We start from the raw sequence: 21399 nt of genomic DNA on the forward strand, positions 1-21399 counted from the left end.
GAGACAACCACAAGGCAGTGGGGTTGTTCGCTCGTATTCCTCAGCAGGGGCCCTAACAAGTGGGAAGAACAGTCAGTTTAATCCCATAATCCATCTTTTCTCCATAAGCCTGGAAATTTGTCCTCTTGAAGAATGTTGCTGTGCAATCTGATTGCAACATCCATTCAGACGGTACATTCTAGATCTTAACAACCCTCAGTCTGGAGAAATTTCCCTCAATATTCTTCTACTTCTGGGTCAAAATCCTGGAACTCCCTTCCTAACAGCACTGTTGGTGTACCTGGCCCACATGGACTGCAGCGGTTCAAGAAGGCAGCTCCCCACCACCTTCTCAAGGGCAATTAGGGATGGGCAATAAATGCTGGCCTGCCCAGCGACGCCCACATCCCATGAATCAATGTTTTTAAAAAGCTTCTTTTGGGAACGATTTAAATTTTCGGACTCGTTTGCTGCAGGTGCGCAAATGCACCATCATCGTCCAAAACGCTGTTGTCTGCGACGTCACAGGCAGCTGTATAAAGATGGCGCTGCTTAACTGGACACGAAAAGCGAATTAAACCCAACATCACCTCCACAATAGCGCAATCGCCGCATCAGTTACCGCATGCAGGTCCCTCCTCCCTCCATCCCGCGATCGACGCATTCAGTTCCCCGCTCAATCGCCCGGTCGATTCCTCGCTTCTCCCTTCCGGTTTGCTCCGCCGCTCGAATTGGACCGTTCAATGGCGCGGTTTCTACCCAAGATTCTCTGCGGTTAAGAATATTCCCTATTGAGAACGCAGGAGAGCAGTACGCAGGCGCAATACAGTGTTTCGCGCAAACGCGGGACCGAACAGTGCGTGAGGATGCGCAATGCCGAACAGTATTTGAGCAGGCGCAGTCCCAGTGATGGCTTCAGAGACAGCCGTTGCAGCCTCAATACCCCCAATAAGAAGCTCCCGGTCCCGCGTTTGCACACGACCGGCGGCGCGGTGGGGCAGGGCAGCTGCCGGGCTTCTCTTGGTGACGGTAATGGCCGCCAGATTTCCTGCTATTTTGCAGGAACTAAGGATTACTAAACTTTAACATCACAGCCCAAAACTTTGAAGGAAATTTCTCTCGGTTATAAAGGGGCCTGGGGGACACAGCACAGGGACACGATTGGGACACAGCACAGGGTAGGAGGTCCCCCCTCCCTACTTCCACAAAGACTCTCCTTGGACTGGGCCACACCTGGACACGGCTAGTTCAAGGTGCAGGAAGCTGCAAGGCTGAGCAGTGGAGTGGGGGGGGGGGGGGGGGGTTAGACTGACAGGCCTGGGGAGGGGGATATCAGGGCAGGTACACACACTGCTCTCCCTTTTGCTCCTGGGATGTTTTACTGGAGTCGTGTTGCTGACCATTTCTAAACTTTGTCTCCCTATCCCGGTGATGGAGGTGGACTGTCGGTTGCTGAGTGTTGGAATATATTGCCTCTCCTCATTTTTCCCCCTTCTCCCATTCTGAGTTCCAGGCTGTAGGCACCGGCGGTGGTTTGATGTGCCTGAAGCGTTAACTCTGTTTCTCTCTGCACAGATGCAGCCCGACCTGCTGAATATTTCTAGTATTTTCTCCTTTTATTTCAGATTTCCAGCATCTGCAGTATATTGCTTTTGTTTTATTGCAGGCATTTCTCACAGAACTGAGTCGAGAAACACAGACGGACGAATTAAGAGCCAGTTTGTATCAGGGTGGGTGTTGGATGTGGAAGTCAGTCCCTGATGTCCTGTGTTGGTCTTTTTTGTTCCATCAGTTTGAGCTGGAGTGGGGATGGGGGAGCAACTGCTGGCTTTAATTCCGAGTACTTTTGAGCCCAGTCGGGTGCAACAATTTTCATAGTGAGGCTGTCAAGGGAGGTAGAATCCAGGGGAGATGAGGTTGCTAAACAGACACCAACCACTCGATGTAAAAGAGTATTGTTTCAGTAACAAGTATTTCTGTAGAGGCTTTCAATCCAGTTTACATAGACACACGTTATTACTTCATTCCTGTGATATGGGCGTCACTAGCCAGACCAGCGTATATTGCCAATTCGCAGTTGCCCATTGAGAAGGTGATGGTGGGCCTTCATCTTGAACCACTGCAGTCCTTGTGTTGAAGGTGCTCCCACAATGGTGTTAGGGAAGGAGTTACAGGATTTTCACCCAGTGATGATGAAGGAAAGGTGATAAATGTCCAACTTAACTTCAACTTGTATTTATACGGCATCTTTAATGTAATAAAATGTTCCAAGGCATTTCACAGGAGTGTTATAAAGCAACATTTGACACTGAGCCACATAAGGAGATATTAGGGCAGGTGACCAAAAGCTGGATTAAAAAGCTGGGCTTTAAGAAGTGTCTGAAGCACGGAAGGCAATGTTGCGAGGCGGAGAGGATTAGGGAGGGATTTCCAAAGCTTAACGCCTTGGCAGCTGAAGGCACGGCGACCAGTGATGGAGTAATGAAAATCGGGGATGCTCAAGATTCCGGAATTAGATGAGCTCTGATTTCTCAGAGTGTTGTAGGGCTGGAGAAGATTATAGAGATAGTGAGGCGTGAGGGTATGGAGAGATTTGAAAGCAAGGATGAGGATTTTAAAATTGAGGTGATGCTTAACTGGGAGTCTGTGTAGACCAGTGAGCTCAGTGGTGATGGGTGAACAGGACTTGGTTCGAGTAAGGACGCAGGCAGCAGAGTTTTGGATGATCTCAAGTTTACAGAGGGTGGAATGTGGGAGGCCATCCAGGATAGTCAAGTTGAGAGGTAACAAATGCAGGGATGTAAGTTTCAGAGGCAGATGAGCTGAGACAGTGGTGAAGTCTGGCGATGTTACTGAGGTGGAAATAGGTGGTCTGAGTGATGGTGTTGATATGCAATCGGAAGATCATCTCAGGGTCAAATATGACATCCAGGTTATGAATGGTCTGGTTTAGCCTCAGACGATTGCCAGGGAGAGGGATTGAGCTGGTGGCTAGGGAGTGGAGATTGTAGCAGGGACTGAAGACAATGGCTTCAGACTTCCCAATATTTAAGTGGATGAAATTTCTGTTCATCGAGTACTGGATGTCAGTCAGACAAGTCAGGATGGTGTGTGACTTGGAGGGGAACTTAGAGATGATGGTGTTCATATACACGGGCTGCCCTGGTCCTTCCAGATGATGGAAGTTGAGGTTTTTGGAGGTTCTGTCAAAGTTCTGGTCGAGTTGTCGATATATAAACTCCCTCTCCTCTCCCTGCCCCTCTCCCTCCCTCTCTCTCTTTTTCCTCCCATAGAGGGCAGAGTCTTGTGTAGGTCCAGACTGGGTGGCAGGTTCCCTTCACTGAAGGACATTAATGAACCAGTTGGGGTTGTACATTAATCCAGCAGCTTTCATGGTCACTTTTTCCTAGTGATGGCCCCATAAATTATCAGATTCATTCAGCTCCGTTTCACAACCTGCCTTTGTGTTTTTGTGGGTTCTCTCACACACTCTTTTTTTCAGTTTTAAATCAATTTCACAGGGTTTTAGAAGGGGAGGAATTGCAGCTGTGAAATGTAAAGCAAATGTCAGATCAGGATCTGAAGGAGTCGCCCAACTTATCGTAACCCGAATATCACCGGATTTTGAACGTGGAAGGGAAAAGTACCGATCACAGTGTGGAGAAACTGTACACATATTCTGTGTGTGGATGAGGTTTCAACCAATCATCTGCCCTGTTTAAACACAACTGCAGTCACATTGGGAAGAAACCATGTAAATATGGGGACTGTGGAAAGTGATTGAATTATCCAGTTGAACTGGAAACTCATCCATGCAGTCACACCCTGGAGAGGCCGTTCACCTGCTGTGAATGTGGGAAGGTATTCACTAAATCATCCTACCTGCTGACACATCAGTGAGTTCACACTGGGGAGAGACCTTTTAAATGTCCATTCTGTGGGAATTGCTATAAACGTTCTGCTGAAGTGATGTCCCATCAACGTATTCACACTGACAAGAGACTGTTCAGGTGCTCTCACTACGGGACTGGGTTCAGGCGATTAGGCAACCTCACGACACAACAGCACATTCACACTGGGGAGAGGCCATCCACCTGCAAAGAATATGGGAAGGGATTCAATCATTTATCCATCCTGCTGACACACCAGCGAGTTCACACTGGAGAGAGGCCAGTCACCTGCTTCGAGTGTGGGAAGGAATTCACTACTTCACCCCACCTGCTGAAACACCAGCAAGTTCACACAAGGAAGAAGCCATTCACTTGCTCTGACCAGGGGAAGGAACTTACTGCTTCATCCCATGTGCTGACACACCAGCGAGTTCACAAGTAACTCAGGGATGAGAAATTTCCACCAAATGGCAGATTTCTGACATTGGGGTTTCGGAAATCCACCATTGGCTTCTCCCATTCCCACCTTAACCACAAGACCGGCTTTGAAAGAAATTGCAACTGTCAGTTATGATTTTTTTTAAAGTCGGCCAACCACAAAGCTGCTCGGCGATCTGTTTTACCTTTTTTAAGTCATCTTTATTTTTTATAGTCTTCCACCTTGGTGGAAATGAATTTCAAACAGGAAAGCAAGTGGGTGGAACTGCACACTCCTTCACAACTTCAGTGTGTCAGTTCTGTAAATAGACAAAAAGGAGATGTGTGTATACACAGACCAATTCCCAATGTTTGATTTTGCCTTCATGGGATATCTTAGCAGAGACCACCTGAGAACTGACACAGCTCATTTGACATGGTTTAAAATTAATGGTGCAGGATCAGTAGCTGGCAAGTCGCTGGTCTGCAGCAAAAACATTGGTCTGTCAATAGGAATTTGAAACTTGCTTCCATTTACACAGCAGTGTGTGTCTGAAATAATTTCTGAAAACTCTGCACAAACTGGTTACGGCATGTGAATATCCTGCAGTGAGCATGAACTGTATAAACTTAATATGTCCTGTGCATTGCAGCAACTGAAGTGATCTGGAATTTCCACTTATCGGTTTGCTCAGGTGTATGGCTGAATTCCATTCATTTTTCATCTCCATTTTCACTGTCTACTGCCCCAGTCACACTGTCAACCTGGAGTCAGTGTGAAGCTGTCTTTTACACGAGCGTGATGCAAGACAAGGAATATAACTCTGGCCATCTTTCTTCAATGTGTGTTTTGGCATTGCTTAAGATTATCCTGAAAAGACTGTCCTGCACCACAAGTGCTGTGTATTGGTTACAGTGCAACTATCCTGTGAGCTCTCTGCAGTCACTATAAATGGTCACTGGGTTTCTCAGGCTGATGGCACAATACTCTGTACATGTATGAACATGTATATACAAGAACACAAGAAATAGGAGCAGAAGTAGACCATATGGCCCATTGAGCCTGCTCCACCATTCAATATGATCATGGCTGATCTTGGGTTTCAATTCCACTTTCCTGCCCGCAGCCCATATCACTTGATTCTCTGAGAGACCAAAAATCTATCAATCCCAGCCTTAAATATATTCAACAATGGAGCATCCACAACCATCTTGGGTAGAGAATTCCACTGTCACGATGCTTTGACTGCAGTAATTTCTCCTCATCTGAGTCCTGAATGATTGGTCCCTTATCTTGAGATTGTGCCCCCGCGTTCCAGATTCCCCGACCAATGGAAACAATCTCTCAGCTTCTACCTCATCAAGCCCTTTCAGAATCTAGTGTGTCTCAATTAGATCGTCTCTAATTCTTCTAAACTCCAGGCCCAATTTACTCAGCCCCTCGTCATAGGACAACCCCCTCATCCCAGAGACCAATGTAATAAATCTTCAGTATATACAGAGTGCTGCCTTTCTCCAAGCCAACACAATAGTTATGATTTTCAGCTCACCTTGCTGTTAAATGCAGCTGTCACCAAACCAATTGGTGCAGTCAAACAGGAGCCAGAAGTATTGATCACTGTTGGGATATACAGCTGTCCATTGGACCTGCTGCATTGTCACAGGGCCTTTACCAAACTTTTGAGCCTGATTTGGGGATGATGCAACAGAACCTCAAACTTGTTACTGCAGAGGTTGTCATCGGCTGTCCTTCAATTCGAGGATGACATCTACTCAAGGTCGTGAGTTTCTTCCATGGGGCTTCAGGACACTGAACAGGCTGATTCTCGACCTGCAGATCTTTGGACACATGGGGCAGGACGTCCCACAAAGTACTGGGACCCGGAGTGCAGGATTTGCTTCCTAGAGTTGTAACACTAGTCTCATTACTTTTCCACTGTCACTCGCAAGATCTGGGAAAATTTTTATGTTGCATAATATTTGGACCCTTTGAAGAGGAAAACCACATTTTTCATTAGTTTTCATTAAGATTATAATGAGATCTACACTGCAAACAAGATTATTTTAATTTACAATCATTCTAATGTGACTAATTATTTTAAATGATAAAATCTACCATAAGTGATGATATTTAAAAACAAGCAATTCTATCTATAGAGGCATCGCATTTGCGAAGATTAAGAAGGTTATTTTCCTCTTTTGTGCTGGGAGGTAAATAATTGTCGTAAAGAAAATTGGAACAGGAGTATCACATGCTCCTAACAGAATGTATGTGATATTCCTGTCCATTTAAGTTAATGGACAGTAAATTGGACAGGCTGTATAACTGGTATACAATCCTCCCTACCTGGTTTTACTTTCTGCATCGTTCAGGTGATTATGTCACAGTACAAAATAACAAAATTACCCTGCTTATGTTCATGTTTCTGGATTGTAAATGTCTCATAAATGTTTACTTTTTATTAATTTATATACCTACTGATTTGTCCACATCACTTACCAAGGTACCAGAACATGCCAAATGGTATGCTTATATATATTGCTTTCCATTAAAGCTGACACATTTTCACAGAACACCTTTTACGTGAGAAAGCTATAAATAGGCAGAAGCAGGACATTGAGAACATTCTTCTTCTTTGGCCTCCTTATCTCGAGAGACAATGGGTAAGCGCCTGGAGGTGGTCAGTGGTGTGTGGAGCAGCGCCTGGAGTGGCTATAAAGGCCAATTCTAGAGTGACAGACTCGTCCACAGGTGCTGCAGAAAAATTTGTTTGTCAGGGCTGTTACACAGTTGGCTCTCCCCTTGCGCTTCTGTCTTTTTTCCTGCCAACTGCTAAGTCTCTTCAACTCACCACACATTAGCCCCGCCTTTATGGCTGCCCGCCAGCACTGGCGAACGCTGGCAACTGACTCCCACGACTTGTGATCAATGTCACAGGACTTCATGTCGCGTTTGCGGATGTCTTTAAAATGGAGACATGGACGGCCGGTGGGTCTGATACCAGTGGTGAACTCGCTGTACAATATGTCTTTGGGGATCCTGCCATCTTCCATGCGGCTCACATGGCCAAGCCATCTCAAGCACCACTGGCTCAGTAGTGTGTATAAGCTGGGGATGTTGGCCGCCTCGAGGACTTCTGTGTTGGAGATACGGTCCTGCCACCTGATGAGAACATGAAGCTCTGTAAAACCAATTATCAGCTGTCAGGTAAGTCTCATGAAATTGTATTCTGAGTACAGTGCAAGTTTAACATTACATATGCAAAATTGTACAAAATTACCATTACACAACTAGTTTACTTGAATAACAGTGTTATAATTACATGATTCATTGTCAAAAAAATCAGTATTTTTTAGTCTTCGGCCACTAATTTTCAGACCTTTTGATCTTTTGCCACTCTCACCCCGGTATTTGTTACTTGTTTTGTGAAATACGATTCCTATCCAGCTCAACTGCTGGATAACTGATTACATTTATATGTATTTATACATGTCAATAAAGTGTCTGTGTGCCCAGATTTAATTAAGTTGTGATTTGTAACTAATGAATGATGTTTTGGCCATGACTTGTAGTCTGCTATCTTGGTGATTTGTCAAAAAAGTGTAGCTTTCCTGCTACTTTCAGGATTCCATTTAATCCAACAAGGGTGACTTGTCCCTGACCACAACCACCCTCTATGGGTGCAGGTATATGTTGGTATGAAGTGTAGACGATTTATTAAGTAATTTATATTTAGTGTAATGAAGTAATACTTAACAACAACAATAGTCACAGTCTGAACCTCAGATCCTTGGCGTTTGCCCTCCGAGTGACTGTGGCACAGTCTCTCTTTCTCTTGCTGTGTTATGTTGACGAAAGGTTTTCTTCTTTCTTCCTCTGGATTTTTTACATGTTGCTTCTCATGTTCAATAGCTGTTCTTTTATCCCCTTTTTGGCCATCAGACCACCTTTCTAGTTTGCCCGATGGTTGGTCCAGGTCCTGTAATGTCAGTTCCTACCCAACTCTAATTGAGGCTTAATTGATAAAGCATTTTGCCAGTAATTGAGATAACAACCTATGAAGAGTTCTATTCATTACGGTTGTTATCTCCTTGGACAGTATGAATTTGTACAGCTCCTGCCCCACTGAACTCATTTCTTCCTATCTAGACTCTATCTTTTCTCCGCTGATCCAGTCTCTTCCCACCTACATCCGTGACTCTTCTGACACCCTACTTCATTTTGACAATTTCCAGTTTCCTGGTCCCAACCGCCTCCTCTTCACGATGAACGTCCAATCGCTCTACACCTCCATCCCCCACCAGGATGGTTTGAGGGCTCTCCACTTCTTCCTGGAACAGAGGCCCAACCAGTCCCCATCCACCACCATCCTCCTCCGCCTGGCTGAACTTGTTCTCACATTGAACAACTTCTCCTTCAACTCCACTCACTTCCTTCAAGTAAAAGGTGTCACTATGGGTAGCCGCATGGTACCTAGTTATGCCTGTCTTTTTGTGGGATATGTCGAGCATTCTTTGTTCCAGTCCTACTCAGGCCCCCTCCCCCAACTCTTTTTCTGGTACATTGATGACTGTATCGGTGCCGTTTCCTGCTCCCACCCCAGAGTGGAAAACTTTATCAACTTTGCTTCCAATTTCCACCCTTCTCTCACCTTTACATGGTCTATCTCTGACACTTCCCTTCCCTTCCTCCACTTCTCTGTCTCCATCTCAGGGGATAGGTTGTCTCCTAATATCCATTATAAGCTCACCGACTCCCACAGCTACCTCGACTACACTTCCTCACACCCTACCTCCTGTAAGGACTCCATTCCATTCTCCCAGTTTCTCCGTCTCTGACGCATCTGCTCTGATGATGCTACCTTCCATGACGGTGCTTCTGATATGACCTCCTTTTTCCTCAACCGAGGATTTCCCCCCACTGTGATTGACAGGGCCCTCAACCGCGTCCAGCCCATTCCCCGAACCTCTACCCTCACCCCTTCCCCTCCCTCCCAGAACTGTGACAGGGTTCCCCTTGTCCTCACTTTTCACCCCATCAGCCTCCATATCCAAAGGATCATCCTCCGCCATTTCTGCCACCTCCAGTGTGATGCCACTACCAGTCGCATCTTCCCCTCCCTTCCCCTGTCAGCATTTTGAAGGGATCATTCCCTCTGCAACACCCTGGTCCACTCCTCCATTACCCCCACCACCTCGTCCCCGTCCCATGGCACCTTCCCCTGCAATCGCAGGATGTGTAATACCTGCCCATTTACCTCCTCTCTCCTCACTATCCCAGGCCCCAAACACTCCTTTCAGGTGAAGCAGCGATTTATTTGTACTTCTTTCAATGTAGTATACTGTATTCGCTGCTCACAGTGTGGTCTCCTCTACATTGGGGAGACCAAGCGCAGACTGGGTGACCGCTTTGCGGAACATCTCTGCTCAGTCCGCAAGCAGGACCCTGAGCTTCCATATACTTGCCATTTCAACACTCCCCCCTGCTCTCATGCTCACATCTCCGTCCTGCTGCAATGTTCCAGTGAACATCAACGCAAGCTCGAGGAACAGCATCTCATCTACCGATTAGGCACACTACAGCCTGCCGGACTGAACATTGAGTTCAATAATTTCAGAGCATGACAGCCCTCCATTTTATTTTCATTTTTAGTTATTTTTTTTTCTTTCTTTTTACATTTTTTACAATTTTTTTTTTGCATTTATTTCATTTCATCTTAGTTTGTTCAGTTTGCTTGCCCACTTTTTTTTTCAGGTTTGCACTTGCTGCTGTTCTATAGTCAGTGTATTAACACCTAATCTATACTAATGCTTTGTCTTTCAACACACGATTAACATATTGTTTGCCTTTGCTCCGTGACCTTTTGGTCAGCTATGTGGCCTGGTCCAATCCAGACCTCCTTTGTTATCTCTTGCCCCACCCCCACCTCAATTGCTTATAACCTGTGACTTTTCTAATATTTGTCAGTTCCGAAGAAGGGTCACTGACCCGAAACGTTAACTCTGCTTCTCTTTTCACAGATGCTGCCAGACCTGCTGAGTGGTTCCAGCATTTCTTGTTTTTATTTTTGAATTTGTACAGAAATTGATTCTTTTTAGCAAAGTTAATGAATGTGATCAGGGTCACAAAACTTGTTCTGCTGAATTTGTGTCACAGTGACTTACGAAGTCCTACTGCTACTGAATTTCTTTCAAGCTTAAGACTTAGTTTTTAAATAATACTTTTAAATTAAAGCCCATTCATTCCAGCATGATTCTTAATTCATTAATTACAAACCAACCAAGGTCCATTGCTTTGTAATCATTGTTTCTTGATGGGTTACTGCTTAATACATTCATTTGATTAATGCAGTTGCTGATACAAGACACAAAAATAACTTTTTTACTCATGTGTTAGTATTACAATGGCTTACTTAACTTTGTTAGTTATTACAGAGGATACAGTGTGAAAATGGTCAAGTTTTTTTTTATTTCCAAAATATACTTTATTCATAAACATCTGTAAAAATTACATTGCCAGACAGTTTCCAAACAGCACCAAAAAATACAAACATTGCAAGGGAGATCAGTTTCCTTCAATACTGTCATGAGTTCCTTCCCAATCCTTCCTTTTCACAATTGTCATGTCAATTACAGTTTTACATTTACAGCAATTGAGAATATTTACGATACAGTTCGAGGGGTTTCCCATGGATCCAGCCCCTCAGTCCAGCTTGGTGGGGGAACCTTACACTGTGGTCTTTCCCCATTGAGCCTTTGCTGCGGCTGCCCCAAGCTTTAGTGCGTCCCTCAGCACGTAGTCCTGGACCTTGGAATGTGCCAGTCTACAACATTCGGTGGTGGACAACTCTTTGCGCTGGAAGACCAGCAAGTTTCGGGCAGACCAAAGGGCGTCTTTCACCGAATTGATAGTCCTCCAGCAGCAGTTGATGTTTGTCTCGGTGTGCGTCCCTGGGAACAGCCCGTAGAGCACAGACTCCTGTGTTACAGAGCTGCTTGGGATGAACCTTGACAAAAACCACTGCATCTCTTTCCACACCTGCTTTGCAAAGGCACATTCCAGGAGGAGGTGGGCGACCGTCTCTTCCCCACCACAGCCAACGCGGGGGCACAGTGCGGAGGGGGCGAGACTTCGGGTGTGCATGAAGGATCTGACGGGGAGGGCCCTTCTCACCACCAGCCAAGCTACGTCTTGGTGCTTGTTTGAAAGTTCTGGTGATGAGGCATTCCGCCAAATGACTTCGACGGTCTGCTCGGGGAACCATCCGACAGGATCCACCGTTTCCTTTTCCCGTAGGGCCTTGAGGACATTCCGTGCAGACCACTGCCTGATGGACCGGTGGTCAAAGGTGTTTTCCCGCAGAAACTGCTCCACGAAGGATAGGTGGTACGGCACCGCCCAACTGCATGGAGCGTTCCGCGGCAATGTGACCAGGCCCATCCTTCGCAACACCGGGGACAGATAGAACCTCAGCACGTAGTGACATTTGGAGTTTGCGTACTGGGGATCTACACACAGCTTGATGCAGCCGCACACGAAAGTGGTCGTCAGGATGAGGGCCACGTTGGGTACATTTTTCCCGCCCTTGTCCAGAGATTTGAACATCGTGTCCCTCCGGACCCGGTCCATTTTAGATCCCCAGATGAAGCGGAAAATGGCTCGGGTGACTGCCACGGCGCAGGAGTGGGGTATGGGCCAGACCTGCGCCACGTAGAGCAACAACGTGAGCGCCTCGCACCTGATGACCAGGTTCTTACCCACAATGGAGAGAGATCGCTGCCCCCACATGCCCAACTTTTGTCGTACCTTGGCTACTCGCTCCTCCCATGTTTTGGTGCACGCCCCGGCCCTTCCGAACCATATCCCCAGCACCTTCAGGTAATCTGACCTGACGGTGAAGGGGACAAAGGATCGGTCAGCCCAGTTGCCAAAGAACATGGCCTCGCTCTTGCCGTGGTTAACTTTGGCTCCCGAGGCCAGTTCGAACTGGTCGCAGATGCTCATCAGTCTGCGCATGGACAGCGGATCCGAGCAGAAGACGGCGACGTCATCCATGTACAGGGAGGTTTTGACCTGAGTGCCTCCGCTGCCTGGGATTGTCACCCCTCTTATGCTCGCATCCTTCCTAATAGACTCAGCAAAGGGTTCAATACAGCAAACAAACAAGACCGGGGACAGAGGACAGCCCTGTCTGACTCCAGATTTGATCGGGAAACTTACAGATTCCCACCCGTTGATTGACACTGCGCTACTGATGTTTGTGTAGAGCAGTTGGATCCAATTGCAGATTCCCTCCCCAAACCCCATTTTGGAAAGCACGTCCATCATGTAGGTGTGCGATATCCTGTCAAAAGCCTTCTCCTGGTCCAGGCTGATGAGGCAGGTGTCCACCCTCCTGTCCCGTACGTAGGCGATCGTATCCCTGAGTAGCGCGAGACTATCAGAGATCTTCCTGCCGGGTACAGTACAGGTCTGATCGGGGTGAATCACCAACTCCAGAGCAGACTTGACTCGACTGGCTATGACTTTGGACAGAATCTTGTAATCAACATTAAGCAGTGAGATGGGCCGCCAATTTCTGATTTCTGCCCTCTCCCCCTTCTGCTTGTAAATGAGGGTGATGATGCCTTTTCTCATGGATTCTGACATGCTGCCGGCCAGGAGCATACTCTCGTATACTTCCAGCAGGTCTGGGCCGACCCAGTCCCACAGGGCCGAGTACAACTCGACCGGTAAGCCGTCGCTCCCGGGAGTTTTACTCGTCTCGAAAGACTCGACGGCCTTTGTCAGCTCGTCCAGAGTTAGCGGCTTGTCCAGTCCCTCCCTCCTGCTGTCATCTAAGACCTCTGTGATAGATGACAGGAAGGACTGGGAGGCTCTGCTGTCTGTGGGCTTCGCGTCATACAGCCCAGCATAAAAGGATTTGCTGATCCTGAGTATGTCGGGCTGTGAAGACGTTACCGAGCCATCTTCTTCCTTCAGGCTGCTGATAACAGAGCTCTCTCTGTGTACCTTTTGGAAGAAGTAACGCGAGCACGTCTCATCCTGCTCGATGGAGCGGACTCTGGACCGGAAGATGATCTTGGAGGCCTCCTTGACAAAGAGCGAGGCCTGCTGGCTCTTCACCTCTTGGAGGTCCTCCTTGACCTCGACCCCCATTGACTGCAACCGGAGTAGATTTTGCATAATTTTCTGGAGTCGGGACAGTTCCCTCTGTCTCTCTCTCGCCTTCTGAACACCTTTGTGGATGAAGAACCTCTTGATGTTCTCCTTAATCGCTTCCCACCAGTGAACTGGAGACTCAAAGAGGGGTTTCACGGTCCTCCAACCATTGTAATCCCTTTTGAGTTCCTCAACGTTCTCTGGGGTCAGCAGTGTCGCATTGAGCTTCCACGTCCCTCTGCCAACCCGCTGGTCGTCCTGTAAGTGACAGTCGGCCAGTAAGAGGCAGTGGTCGGAGAAGAACACCGGCTTGACGTCGGTGGATCCGACCGTGACAGCACGGGACACAAACAGGAAGTCAATCCTGGAACGGGCAGACCCGTCCGATCTTGACCATGTGTATCTGCGCTGCGCTCCGTCTGCAGGTTTGCTGAAGACGTCGTGCAGTTTGGCATCCTTAACTGTTTCTATTAGGAATCTGGACGTAGCATCCCGTTTGCTGTCGTCACTGCCGGATCGTCCAGCCGCATCAATGATGCAGTTGAAGTCACCGCCTAGGATGACCGGCCTGGACGTCGCCAGCAGCAGTGGGAGCTGCTGGAAGACGGTCAGCCGCTCGCTACGTTGTACCGGGGCGTACACGTTGATCAACCGGAGCGGAGCGTTGTTGTACATCACGTCTGCTACGAGGAGGCGGCCGCCCACCACCTCCTTAACTTCGGAGATGGTGAAGTTACCTCCCCGCAGCAGAATACCCAGGCCGGAGGAACGGCAGTCATTACCCCCCGACCAGATCGATGGCCCGTGGGACCACCATCGCGACCACTGCCTGTAGGTGCTGAGGTGTGGTATTCCACACTCCTGCAGAAACAGTAGGTCAGCTTTGACCTTGGCAAGGTAATCCAAGGTTGAAACACATCGCGTAGTAGATTTAATGCTACGCACATTAATGGAAGCAATTCTTACACCCATTTTTTACTAAAAATTAGTTGTTGCTTCCCATACCATTTGTCCTCGCTAGTCCCAGTCCTTCCCCTTCGGGATGTTCCTGCATACCCATCGTATGCGCAAGCAGTTTCACGTTGGTTGGGCTCAGAAACCCCTCCTGATTTTTCATGCAGGGTTTGTGCCTCTCGGGTGACATCGGGGGGGTCTTGTAGGCAGAGAGCATTGGGTTGTCCTCAGCTGCTTCCATCTGTTCCTCCTCGAAAACATCACAGCTCCCGGTCTCCCGGAGCTCAGGTGCGCCAGACGTGTCTTTGCTCCCGGTGTCCCGGAGCTGAGATGCGTTGGCCACGTCGTTACGTGTGGGGAATTGGGGTTGGGGCACGCCGGGCCCATCACAGCTTCCAGTGCCCGGGGGCTGGGATGCTTTATCATCCATCTCGGAGTTCTGCCGCCTCTTTTGAAGGGGCTGTCGTTCCAGCATTTCCCCGTCCAGTGAAGAGGAGTTGTTGCAGTCTGATTCAGAAGAGAGCCTCCTCTTGCCACTGGTTTGGGTGGTGGCTTTGGGATGTTTTTTCTTTGTGGTTTTCCTCTGGACCACTTGCCACTGACCTGTTTGTCCATCTGCTGCCTCCTCCTCCATTGATTCTGTCTGTGGAGGAGGGGTTTCCGGGCGCTGGGTAGGTGCTGGGTCGTTGGTTTCAGCCGCCTCCCCTTCCTTCTCAGGTTGAAGTTCCTCACTGCGGAGAAGGTTGCTGGTCTCCTTTCGAACAGCGGACGCCTTCGTCGAACCTTCGCCCGGCCATTCCTTGGACCTTGCCGCCTGAGCATAGCTGAGACAACGTTTGGGGCAGGTCTTGTAGAGATGGCCTGCCGCACCGCACAAGTTGCAACACTTAGTCTGCTTTCAGTCCTTGGTCTGATGGCCTTCCTCCTTACAGTTCTTGCAAACCACCGTGCTGCAGTTGGCTGCCATGTGACCAGATTTGCCACAGGTGCGGCAAACTCTGGGCTGCCCAGCGTAGACCAAGAAGCCTCGACTTCCCCCGATAGCGAAGCTGGAGGGAGGGTGGATGATGGCTCCACTGGGATCTACCTTCAAGGTCACCTTGACCTGCCGCTTGCTGGTCCAGATCCCAAAGGGGTCCTTGACATCAGTGCTGCTGCCGGCCACCTCGACGTACCTGGCGAGAAAGGTGAGTACATCCACCACCGGAACATGGGGGTTGTAGAGGTGAATCGTCACCACCCGGTCCCGTTGTGATGGAAGCGTGAAGAGCGGCTCCGCTGTGAGGATCGACAGTGGAGCCCGGTCCCCTTTCTCCTTGAACGCCTTCAGGAACTTGATGCATCCCGCCACATTCCGGAACGTCACTTCGAAGTATCCACTGCTGGGGAAATCCTGCAGGCAGAAGACGTCCGTCGCTTGAAATCCGCAGCAATCGAAGAGAATTTTCTTGATGAAGAAGGTGCGATCGACCGGTGCATCTCCTTCCTTGTCCTTCACGACCACCCGAACGGTGTTGCGCACTCCCTGGCCCGAAGCTCGAAAATTGGTTATCGCCATTTTACTCAAAGCTTACCCAGGATCAAAAGGCAATGATCATGGTCTCTTCTCAATCAAATAAGCACTGATAAGAACAGATACTACACTTGATCTTAGCCAAAAGGCCGAGAAGCTTATTTTCGTGCAGCTCCGACCTGCCGGTGTCTAGCCGCCTCCTCAGAGTAGCCCAGTTTCTCCACCGTGGGCTCCGTGCGACCCTATCAAAGTTGCACTGCCCCCTGGAAACTTGACTATTACTTTACTCTTCATTGACTATTACTTTCTTTTAGACGCAAGAGCTGGGTTCCAGCTCAATTCAGTGTGCTTCAGCTGTCTTGAGGTAAGATTTTTCAAGTAACAGAGGACGACTATTATTACAATTGTGACCATCGTTTGTATCAACATGAACAGAAGAGAAATAGTTCTGAGTCAGGGATGTTGACTTGTATTCACAACTGTTTCCCACCTATGTCTATTTCCCCCAGATTTCCAATTCCTTTCTCTCTTTGTTCATGTTCTTGTCACTTCTTAAACCAGTGCTTTTGGGATGTTACAATATTTTAATTATGGATTATAAATCGAAGGATAGAGGGGGTATGGGGTGTCTCCACTGAATCATTGTCTTCAATACTTCCTCCTGCATTCCAAAGTCAACTCTGATTTCAGTGATGTTATGAGTAGGTACAGGGAACATGATATCATTCCCTATCTGGGTGATCTTAGTGGGTTTGAAACAATACACCAAGCAGTGAATTATCTTACAATATCCCCACCTCAAGGGCAATTCTTGCATACTTTGAACTTACATATTTACTCATTTCCAAGACATTTTGTGCAGTGATTATGTTTAATTGTGATCTTGTCTGGCACACCAGGTGCTTCAAGTAGCAAGTGTGGATCAGTCAGTATATTAGTGCCAATAACTGGGTTATAATCAATACATGTGGAATTATTCTAATCCAGAGGGGAATTTCCATGTTTAACCCTGTTTCCCACCAATGTGATAAATCCCCTACCCCTGGAATTTCCTTAGCTATAGCTTTATTTCCTTGCTGTACTGTGTAATAACGGTGTTGGGAGGTGTTCACTTGACTTATTAATGTTGTTAAGGTTATAGGTAGTTCAGGGATGTGGTACCCAAATTTAGTGACATAAGCCTCTAGGTTTATGTTCTAGCCATCTTTTACTAGTAAGACCTGTTGGTCAGGCATCTCAATGGCGAGGTGGGTTTTCCCCCGATCACTGTGGTTTTGGCTGGTGTAATACAGTCGGTCCCAGGTTTGAACATTTAAGTCCCCGTGATGGTAATAGTCTTCTAAGGTGATAAAACAAGACTTCCCTTCTTGTACGTAGGCCGTTCTAGCTCTCACATCTGATGAACCTGTAACTTCCACAGTGCAGTTCAACCCCTTCCCATTCCAATTAAAAACACATGTGTCTCTTTAATGATCATATAAATCATATGGGCAAATGAGGGCATCCATGCTTGTTCTGTATCCCTGTAGGTTTCGTTCTATCCAAGTTAGTTCTTCCAACTGGATCAACCATTGAAGTGATGTCAGGAATCGATTAATGACACTTTCCCTCATAACCCCTATGTTTTCTGTTCTAAACAGAGGATTAGGCATGGTTCCATTCATAAGACTGGGCATGTGTACTACTAGTCCCAATAGCTTCTGGTTCCCCACCTTGTGGCATTTGTGCTTGACCAGGTGAACCTCAATCAGACTCCTAATTTTACAGAATTCTGCATCGTCCTGATAACAGGATCATCCTGATAAATGTTTATTTGTTACCCAAGTGGGAAGACGTCCTTCATTGATATCTGGGGTGCCAGTTGTAGCTTTCCTGGATTCAGGGTTCAATTTAATCCAACAAGGGTGACTTGTTCGTGACTACAACAAATCACTATGGGTACAGGGATATATTGGTTATAAGTGTTGTCGATTTATTCAGCAGTTTACATTCAGTGCAAAGAAGTAATACTTAACAAAGACAATAATCACAGGCTGATACTCAGAACCTCGGCGGTAGCCCTCCGAGTGACTGTGGTCCGGTCTCTCTTTCTCTTGCTGGGTTCTGTTCTCTGAAGATTCTCTTCTTTCTTCCTCTGGGTTTCTAGTTCTGCTTCTCATGTTCAATGGCTATTCTTTTATACCCTTTTTTGCCTTTGAGCCTCTGTAGCAGCTGACACACGCCTGGACTATCTCACTCATTCTGTTCCATCATCATTTTTCAAAACTTTAAAATGAAATTTATGCTTAGTTTTCTGGTATCTCTTTGTTCCATTTTCTTGCAGCTTTGTTATTTCTTATCTAGAAATTCATACAATTGTTACATGAGGTACAGCAATGTCTTTTACTCGAGTGATAACAGATCTTCGAAGCTTTAAATCTTCTGTTTTTATTGTAACTTAATTAATATTCTGTCTTTCACTATCTGTTAGTTTCAAACATATCAGGACATTCTTTTCACATTTAATTCAAGGTTTCTTTTTCGCTGCTCTGCCAGTTTTCTTTTAACATAACCTTGGTTCAGCATCAGGCTTTGCTTCTCAGCCTCAGACCATGTTTAACTGAGCTTACACATATTATGGTTACTATAACAATATTTGAAAGCATTATTACTTATAATCACTTGTAATTAAGCTGAAACTTTGCAAGACACTGCACCAAACAGTGAACTCTGTTACAATATTGCTGTGGGTCTGGAATCACATATACACCACATTAAATAAGGACAGCATTATTTCAATCCATAAGGAATATTGGTGAATCAGATGGATTTTTACAACAATCACTGATAGTTTTATAACATCATTACTAAGACTAGCTTTCAATTGCAGAATTTTTAAAAATTCATTGAAATTAAATTCCACCAGCTGCCATGGTGTGGTTTGTACCCATACCAACAGGACAGCATCCAATGACATTACCACTATGTCACCATTGCCCCAGCACACTAGATTGCTAGATGCAGGAGAATTTCTGTTCTCTAACACCTCGAGGGGACAGAATAAAGAATGATCCCAACTGTAAGAAACCCTCGAGTCATTTGAAAATATCGTTCAAATGCTGACAGGTTCAAACTGCCAGTTTTCATTACATTGAAGTTAATGGAAAATGGGAGAGTGGTTATGTTGGAACAAAACACTAGTTAGACCACAGCTCACCTCCTTCAGCCCCACAACCTCTATGTTGTTGGATTACACCCTGAGATAGACAATGTAAACGGATTCCCCTCACCCACCAACACAGCAACTTCTAAACAAAACACAAACAAGTTTATAAGACATGATCATCTTTTCTGAAGCCGTGTTGAGTATCTCTAATGACTCCTTCTCTTCCCCAGTGATCAGAAACAGCATCTCTTAGGATCCCTGCAAACATCTTCCCTGTAATCGAGCTCACACTGATGGGTCTGTAGTTTCCTGGCTCTGATTTGGAAAATGGGAACTACGTGAGCAACCTTCCAATCTCAGGGAACAATCCCTGCCTCTACTGAGCTGTTGAATATACAGACAAGGGGCTCACAGATCACCCGTCCCATCTCTTTAAACACCCTTGGGTAGATATCATCTGGACCTGGAACACCATCAGGTTTGAGATTTCCTATTTTATCCAGGATGACAATCCCTTTCTAATTTAATATTTATGATGTTATTGTCAGCAGCACATCCCACAGCTGGAATCTGAGCATCATCCACAGGAGTGCAGACTGATGTGAAATAGTCATTTAACAGTTCTGTCATAGCCTGGTAATCTGTTTCAATCTGTCCTGAACTGTCTCTCAGTGTCTCGAAACCATCTGTATCCATCTTCTCACTCCTGATGTAGCTGGAAAAGCTTTTGCCACTATTACCATCATTGTGCATCATATTCTTTTCCAAAGATCTCTCAGTTTCTCTAATGGCTGATTCCATCTCGCTCAATTTCATTTTATTATGATTTAGAGATACAGCACTGAAACAGCGAGTCTGTGCCAAGCAACAACCACCCATTTATACTAACCCTACAGCAATCCCATATTCCCTACCACCTATCTACACGAGGGGCAATTTACAACAGACAACCTACCGATCACCTGCACGTTTCTGGCAGTGGGAGGAAACCGGAGCACCCAGAGAAAACCCACACGGTCACAGGCTGTACCCAGAATCGAACCCAGGTCCCTGGAGCTGTGAGGCTGCAGTGCTAACTACTGTACCACTGTGCCGTGATCTTACTGCAGGTGATATTTGTCCATATTCTTCTAGAAACTGAATTCAACTTGTTCCAAACTGCGTTAAATTTAAGACAGTTGAGGGAGTCAGGCATCATTTACCCATAGACCAACATTGGCAGGTAAAACCCCAGACGGTTCCTTAGTAAGGATTCCTCTGATTCCTCACCATGTATCTGTCAGGATACTGAAACCCAGCTTTCTCACACCACAGTCCACTCCTGGAGGTTCCACTCCCTCAGCCTACAACCTTCAGCAGGGTCAGTGGTGGAGTTATACTGTGGGAGTGATCGCAGAGTAACTGACATGATAGCACTCCTGTGGATGTTCTGTGTATTTTTAGTTATCCTGGTGTCTAACACTCACACATCAATAAAACATGGAATTCCTGGAAACACGCTGCAGGTCCTTCTTTATCTGGAGATTAAATATCTGTTGTATAATTGTACCAGAAGTGACTTCCTGCTTCTGCTATTTTAATGCAGACTGAGATTTATTTCATTTCAAAAGGTTTATTTTAAATGAGTTAACACCTGTGTAAAAATTGGAGACTCAGGACTTGTCACACAAACACATTAAATCTCCACAGAGTAATACAATATTAATTTTCAGACTGGAAACTTATACCTGCCGTTTCACTTTCAGTCAGGAACAGGTCACAGTTTTACACCAATCTCTGATTTGACAGCACGTTTCCAGCATTCACTGTTGTAAAGGAACCTTCTGTTCCGTGCCCAGGAGCTCTGCACCTGGAAGAGAGCGGCTGGGACACATTTCTTACAGGCCTCAGGATTAACCCACATGGGGACTTTGCTGTCAGTGAAGAGACATGAGAAAGACCAAAGTGCCATGATCCTGAAGGACTGTGTTCAGGCTGAAGTTCTGTTCCTGCTGTACGATCCTCCCCCAGATTGTCCTTTCTGAACTCCAGCCAGGTGATGTTAAACACTCAGGTGGGAAAGACAACAAATCGACAACAATGTGTTTAAACAAAAGCTGATTTATTTGACCTTTATTTTCTGCAGGACTATCCTGTGAATCGAGGTCTTTGTTTTGGAAGATGGAAATGAGACGAATTTCCAAGCACAATTCATTCAAATTGCACGTTGAGTGGTTGCATTGTTGAATTGGTAATCCAGGGTTTCTGGATAGATCGACTTTGCCAAAAACATTTGAAAATAGAAATAAGAGTAAAATTCTGTGCATGTTGGAAATCTGAAATCAAAACAGTAACTGCT

The 21399-nt window shown here is 46.4% G+C and overlaps 2 pseudogenes; both read right to left on the minus strand.

Annotated features, from left to right (window-relative positions):
* The window catches only part of LOC137348813 (zinc finger protein 721-like), a 98558-nt pseudogene that overhangs the window by 54905 nt on the left and 22254 nt on the right, over positions 1–21399 (minus strand).
* On the minus strand, positions 15969–16077 carry LOC137349457 (U2 spliceosomal RNA; annotated as a pseudogene).

Source organism: Heterodontus francisci, chromosome 34, assembly GCF_036365525.1.
Source record: "Heterodontus francisci isolate sHetFra1 chromosome 34, sHetFra1.hap1, whole genome shotgun sequence".
Classification (NCBI taxonomy): Eukaryota; Metazoa; Chordata; class Chondrichthyes; order Heterodontiformes; family Heterodontidae; genus Heterodontus; species Heterodontus francisci.